Source organism: Adiantum capillus-veneris, chromosome 5 (assembly GCF_014529385.1).
Source record: "Adiantum capillus-veneris isolate H3 chromosome 5, ASM1452938v2, whole genome shotgun sequence".
Lineage (NCBI taxonomy): Eukaryota > Viridiplantae > Streptophyta > Polypodiopsida > Polypodiales > Pteridaceae > Adiantum > Adiantum capillus-veneris.
In genome coordinates this window covers 12,962,916-12,969,996 of record NC_140935.1, presented here as the reverse complement: position 1 = coordinate 12,969,996, position 7,081 = coordinate 12,962,916, and positions in this window count along the sequence as shown.

Here is a 7,081-nt window from a genome sequence, read left to right as displayed (position 1 = left end):
ATAACAAGGACATAAGACCCTCATTGAGAGATAGGTGTTTCGGTTGGACGGTCCCACATCCTTGTCACTACTCATAATGAGGATAAAAATCTTATAACCTGGACAACAAATTTAATATTCTATTGGCATTCTTCGTCTTATCTCTCTCTCTCTCTCTCTCTCTCTCTCTCTCTCTCTCTCTCTCTCTCTCTCTCTCTCTCTCTCTACCTCACATTCTCTAGTCATGTCCAATCCCCGCACACCTCGGTCTAGAGGTGCACGGAGATCAGAACCACCGGGTTATAATCTCGTCTTTATTGGTCAATACCTATATTTGTGGGTACAAGAAATCTACACACCCACGTCTACATGATACTGCATGTAGTGGACAAAACCCCTTTGCCTCTTCTCTAGCTGTAGCACTTCACAGCATGTTAACATCTTTTCACAGTAGATCTTTTCACTGTTCGTCTAACTCTAAACCCTAAACCGTAAGTAATTCTTGTGTGGACTCGATCTAACGTAAATAAGCGTAAATCTAAATAAACGTGAATCTAACTAAAAATAAACCTAAATCTAATTTAACGTAAGTCTACATCTAACCTAATCTTTAACGTCTTTTGGGATAGTTTCCTACGACGTTAAAACTCTCTTCTTCTTGTGTGTGTGTGTGTGTGTGTGTGTGTGTGTGTAAACCTAAATAAACCTAAGTCTAATCTAATATAACATAAATCTAAATCTAACGTAAATTATGTTAAATTGAAAACAAAGAACTAAACTAACAGGGATTATAAGAACCTTAAAGATGATTTAACACATAATTTTTCACATAACTCGGCAAGAGTTGGCATTCTCATCACTAAAGATGTGAGAGTTAACTTCCGGCGGTGACGCTGCCTCATCTCCATCCACATCTGAAGACAGCAATTGGCCCTTTAGAACGTTCTTGCTCTTGTTACTAACTTTGAAGTTGCTGTTGAATGACTAGAGGTTGTCTAGATGGTCATTGTGTCGGGGATGTAGTGACTCTTGCCGCCCTGAAGATCCACCTTCTTCCCTATCTTCTGAAGACATTTCACCAGTACTTTTGGATCGAAGGAGCCCACCATGAATAAAGGCAGCAATACCCTATATTCCATTGAGGGTTTTCTTCACCCGCTTCATGCAGGCATCGCAGTCTATGGAGACCTAAATCTAATCTAGTATAACGTAAATCTAAATCTAGCATAAATAAACGTAAATCTAGTTAAAAATAAACCTAAATCTAATCTAATTTAACTTAAATAAACCTAAATCTAATTTAACGTAAGTCTACATCTAACCTAATCTTTAACGTCTTTTAGGATAGTTTCCTACGACGTTATAACTCTCTTCTTCTTGTGTGTGTGCGCGTGTGTGGATGTGTGTGCCAATAAAAAGAGATAAATGGTATAACCTTTCTATCACCCATGCCAAGTATGATAGATTGATTATGCCATTTCCCTCTTGAATAATAGGTCTTGAGTTCAACTCCTCGTCGGCTAGATCTTTAGGTCTTTTAATTTTAATTAGTTTCCTACGACGTTAAATTAGTTTCTCTCTCTTTCTCTCTCAATGTGTGTGTGTTTTTTTGGATCGTATGCATGTTTTCTCTCTCGTTTCCTCTCTCAATGTGTCTGTTTTTTGTTTATGCATGTTCTCTCTCTCTTTTCCTCTCTCAATGCGTGCGTTTTTTGTTTATGCATGCTCTCTCTCTCTTTTCCTCTCTCAATGTGTGTGTGCATTCTTTGTTTATGTATGTGTGTGTGCGTTTTTGTTTATGTTTGTACTCTCTCTCTCTCTCTCTCTCTCTCTCTCTCTCTCTCAAAAACACTATGTGTGTGTGTATGTGTGTGTGTGTGAGAGAGAGAGAGAGGGAGAGAGAAAGAGGGGAAGGGAACATGAGAATGAGGAGAGGGAAGGAGCATACCTGGCTCTCCTTCTTCTCCTCGTGTGTGTGTGTGTGTGTGGAGAAGAAAAAGAGAGAGAGAGAGAGAGAGAGAGAGAGAGAGAGAGAGAGAGAGAGAGAGAGGAAGAGCGTTACCTGCTCCTTGCTTGAGGGCGTCGAAAAACTCAGATCTGAGATCTGAGTTTTTGGGCGCGCTCGGTTATTTTTTTAGCCCAGCCGGCGTCGCTATGAGTGTTGCAAATTTCTTTGTAAATTTGCAACGCTCATAGCGATGCCGGGATTTTTTTTTTTGAGCGTCGCTAATATGAATAGCCTCTTGTAGTGAGAGGCATTCATGCCTCTAGATCTGCTGACTCTGATTCTTCTTCATTTGTTCGTAGGAGCCGATATCGAGTTGCCTTCAGAACTAGCCATTCCATTTGGCCACTGGTGAGATGTTTGGGATATTCATGAATCTGTAACAGGTCCGAGTGATAGCCTGTTCCTTGGAATAGTGTCGGTTGATTAACGGGAAGCCCATGGCTTCCACAACTCTGTGCCAGTGTCCTCCTGGATCCCAAGTGAAAAATAGGATCATTGTCTGTAGTGTCCGAACAATAAAATTTGCGTGGCAAATTGGATCAACTTTGTAACCACCAGTAGAGAGAGGGGAAATGAGCATTTTGGCTCCTGCAAAGACAGAACTAAAAATTATGATTCCCAAGAGTGTGCCAAGAATCCACCATATATGGCTGCCTTGTTGGTGTGGTGAGCTCTAGTTGTCTTCAAAATCTTGCTTACTGCCATGACTGGAAAAACCTGCAAGCATATCATGCTTCTTTTGGATGTGCTCAAACCTGTCAGCTTTCTTTTTTGATGCTAATAGCAAACCACCTACCTTGCGGCTTAAATACAAGCGTAATCCACTTACCTCTCTCCAAAGAGAGGATGCACTATTTGTCAAAAATTGCACCAAATTGGGAATGAGGCCTTCATTCCTGCATTCTATTGTAGAGTGCACAGGTGATGGAGAAGGTAGGAAAGAAGACTACACACACACACACACCAACACACATCGAGACACACACACACAATCGTTACCCTATAGCATCCATTCAACGAGTTGCTCTTCTCTTATTCATCTCTTTGAACTATTATCCAAAGTATATTTACAACATAGTATAGTCAGTGTCCAGCCGCCCATAGCACAATGGACATATTCTTTAACATCATATTCTTTAACACTCCCCCTCAAGCTCAGAGTGAGCTTGCATATGATGGATTCCCAATGCTTCACGAAGGTAGCAAAACTTCTCCTTTCCAAGAGCTTTTGTGAATATATCCGCAACTTGATCATTTGTCTTCACATACACCAAATCAATCTCATTTGCCAAAATTTTTTCTCTAATGAAGTGATAATGGACCTCAATGTGTTTAGTGCGAGCATGGTAGACTGGATTCTTTACCAACATGATGCTGCTAATATTGTCACAATATATAATGACACTGTCAAGATAGTCAAAACCAAAGTCTACTATAAGTACTCTCAACCATGACTCTTCACATACTGCCAAAGCTGCTCCACGATATTCAGCTTCTGTACTTGATAATGCTACAGTTGATTGCTTCTTGCTACTCCAACTTATCATACCATTACCAATGGAAAATGCATAACCACTTGTAGATCTTCTATCCATAAAATCTCCTGCCCAATCTGCATCTGTGTAACCATAAAGACAAAGCTTCCCATTCTTTTCATAAAACATTCCATAACTGACAGTGGCTTTCACATATCTCATAATCCGTCTCACTGCATCAAGATGACTTTTACATGGATTTTGCATGAATTGACTCACAACACCCACTGCATAACTCAAATCTGGCCTTGTTATTGTCAAGTAAATAAGGCTTCCAACCATCTTGCGATACATAGTGACATCCTCAATGTAATGTCCATCATCAAACAACTTCACATTTTGATTAAGAGGTGTATCAACCGGTTTGCACGCTGTCATTCCATACTTCTCAAGCATATCCAATGCGTATTGTCTTTGTATCATCCAAATTCTTGATAAAGTATTGACAATTTCAATTTCCAAGAAATATCTCAACTCACCAAGGTCCTTCGTGTTGAATTCTCTCAACAAACTCTTCTTGACATGCAAAATTTGCTCAACATGACTTCCAGTGAGAATCAAGTCATCAACATAGATAACAATAACGACGATCTCTCCATCAACATGCTTCAAAAATAATGAGTGATCAACAGTAGATTGTTTAAATCCAATCTTCTTCAAGAATCTGGTTATCTTTTCACACCAAGCTCTAGATGCTTGCTTCAAACCATACAATGCTTTCTTCAACTTACACACATAATATGGAAACTCTGGATGTTGATAACCCTCTGGCTGTATCATATAAAATTCTTCTTCCAAGTCACCATTCAAGAATGCATTATCCACATCCATTTTCCGTAACTTCCAACCGAACATACTTGCCATTGCTATCACCAATTTCACTGTTGTCATCTTTACAACTGGACTAAATGTTTCATCATAATCAAGACCTTTTGTTTGTGCATAACCTTTAGCAACAAGCCTCGCTTTGTATCTTTCCACACTACCATCTGACTTGCACTTGACTTTGTATACCCATTTTGAACCAATTGCTTTCTTTCCACTTGGCAAGCGAACCAAATCCCAAGTGTCATTCTTCACAAGAGCATCCATCTCATCATCCATAGCTGACTCCCATTCTGATTTTCCAATTGCCTCTTGAAAACATGTAGGCTCTTTATGTTGCACACGTGAATCCATGTATGCATAATGTGTACGCATGTAACCGTTGTATGTCAATCTATCAACTGGATAACGCACCCTCTCTGATCTTCTCAACTGTGGGGGTACATATTTCTCAATATGCTTACTATGCACTCTTCTCTTCAACTCCTGCATATGGGGGTACATATTTCTCAATATGCTTACTGCCAGGTGTCCTCAAATGTGGTAAACCATGCTCTTCATCGAGGATTTCATCTGCAGAACTCTCTTCAACCACTTTCTTCTTGCCTTTATCGTCTTGCTTCTTATCTCGCAAACGACCGCTCCATGGGTTGACACTTCCTGTACTCTCCTCTGCCATATGTGGTCCTGAAATAGTTCTTGTTGATGGTCCTGGCTTATCAACAACATGACGCACATTCTCTTGCTCTTCATACTCATCTTCTATCATCACTGGCTTTGGTTTATACCATGGTTCATGCTCACAAAATCTGACATCTCTACTGACATAAACTTGTCTTGTGGTAGGATCATAGCACTTGTAACCTTTCTTTTCAACTGGGTAGCCCAAGAATATACACTTCACTACCTTTGGCTCCATCTTCTTTCTTGCTTCATTTGGCACATGAACATAGCAAACACATCCAAAAACTTTCATGTAGGAAACTGTTGGCTTGATCCCATAAAGTCTCTCATAAGGTGAAATTTCATGAATGGCAGCTATTGGTGTTCGATTCATAATGTGTACTGTTGTATGAACTGCTTTAGCCCAATATGTTAATGGCATATTCATCTCATTCATCATGGCTCTTGCAATCTCTGCTATGACTCTATTCTTTCTCTCAGCAACTCCATTTTGTTGTGGTGTGTATCTGCAAGTAATCTGTCTTCTTATGCCTTGTTCACGTAGGTAATCATCAAAATTGTGTGACATGTACTCTCCCCCTCCATTTGTACGTAGGCATTTAATTTGACAACCATTCTCTTTCTCAACCATAACTTTGAACTCCAAGAATACTTCAAATGCCTCTAACTTTGCCTTTAGAAAGTAAACCCATGTCATTCTGCTGTAATCATCTGTAAATGTGATAAAATATCGACAACCATTGTAGCATGATCACAAGGTCCCCAAATGTCTGAATGAACAATTTCCAAAGGACTTTGGCTAATTCTCCCCCTCTTTGGAAATGGTAAACGAGATTGCTTTCCAAATTGACAAGCTTCACAAACATGATCAAAATTCAATCTGCCAAACTTTGGTAATCCACGTACAATTTGATTTGATTGCATATGCTTTAGTCTTCTAAAATTGACATGACCAATTCTCTTATGCCATAACTCTGCCCAATCATCTTGAGTGGCTGATTTGTTTGCATACATACCACTGTGTAAACATGGATCTCCAGCTTCCAATGAGAACAAGCGACCTTTCTTTCTTCCACGTGCCAATATCTTGCCTGGTCTGCCTTTGTGAAACTCCTCTATGAAGCATCCATAACGATTAAAACGGACTTGCAATCCTTGATCTGTCATTTGTCCAACTGATGCTAAATTCTTTGTGATTGAAGGCACATATAGAACATCTCCCAATGTGTTGTATGTCCCTTCTTTTTCTAGCAATGGAACTGAACCAACATGTGTAATCGGATGCATAGTATCATCACCTGTAGCGACAAACTCATCCTCTTCTAACTTCTCTTTTCTGTCAAACCATTGACCATGATATGTCATATGATTTGTGGCACCACTATCTAAATACCAATCATCTGTATGATGTGGCTCCACCATGCTTCCAACAACATGCTCCATAGGAAATAAATGTCCACTCGACCTATTGTCATATATATTTTGATCATGAGGATTGTATCCAACAAAGTTTCCTCCATGTCTGCCATAACCTCGGCCTCTTCCACCACGATCACGATTTTGATTTAGCCTTGTGTAACATTATCTTTCAAAGTGACCATAAATGCCACATCTGTTACAATATCCATCTCTTTGAGGATGTACAAATCGTCCACCTCCACGTCCACGAGTTCGGGCTCTCCCCCTGCCTCTTTGGCTATAATCATTGTAACTTTGACTTTGTTGGTTTTGCCATTGACCTCTTCCAACATTGTTTCCACGACCATAGTTTCCTCTTCCACCTCTATTGTTTCCACGACCTCTAGAGTAAAAAACCTGATCTCTGGAATTGTTATTTGATGTAGAAGGACCTCACTTTCCTAACTTCACCTCTTCTTGCAAACAAAGGTTTACTAACTCTTCAAGGCATGTGTCCTCAATCAGATATAGATGTATCCAATGACTTGTATTCCGGTCCCAAACCATTCAATGTCACTGAAACTAAGTCATCATCTGGAACTTCAACATTAATGCTCCCAAGATCTTCCTGTATTTGCTTTATCTCTGTCAC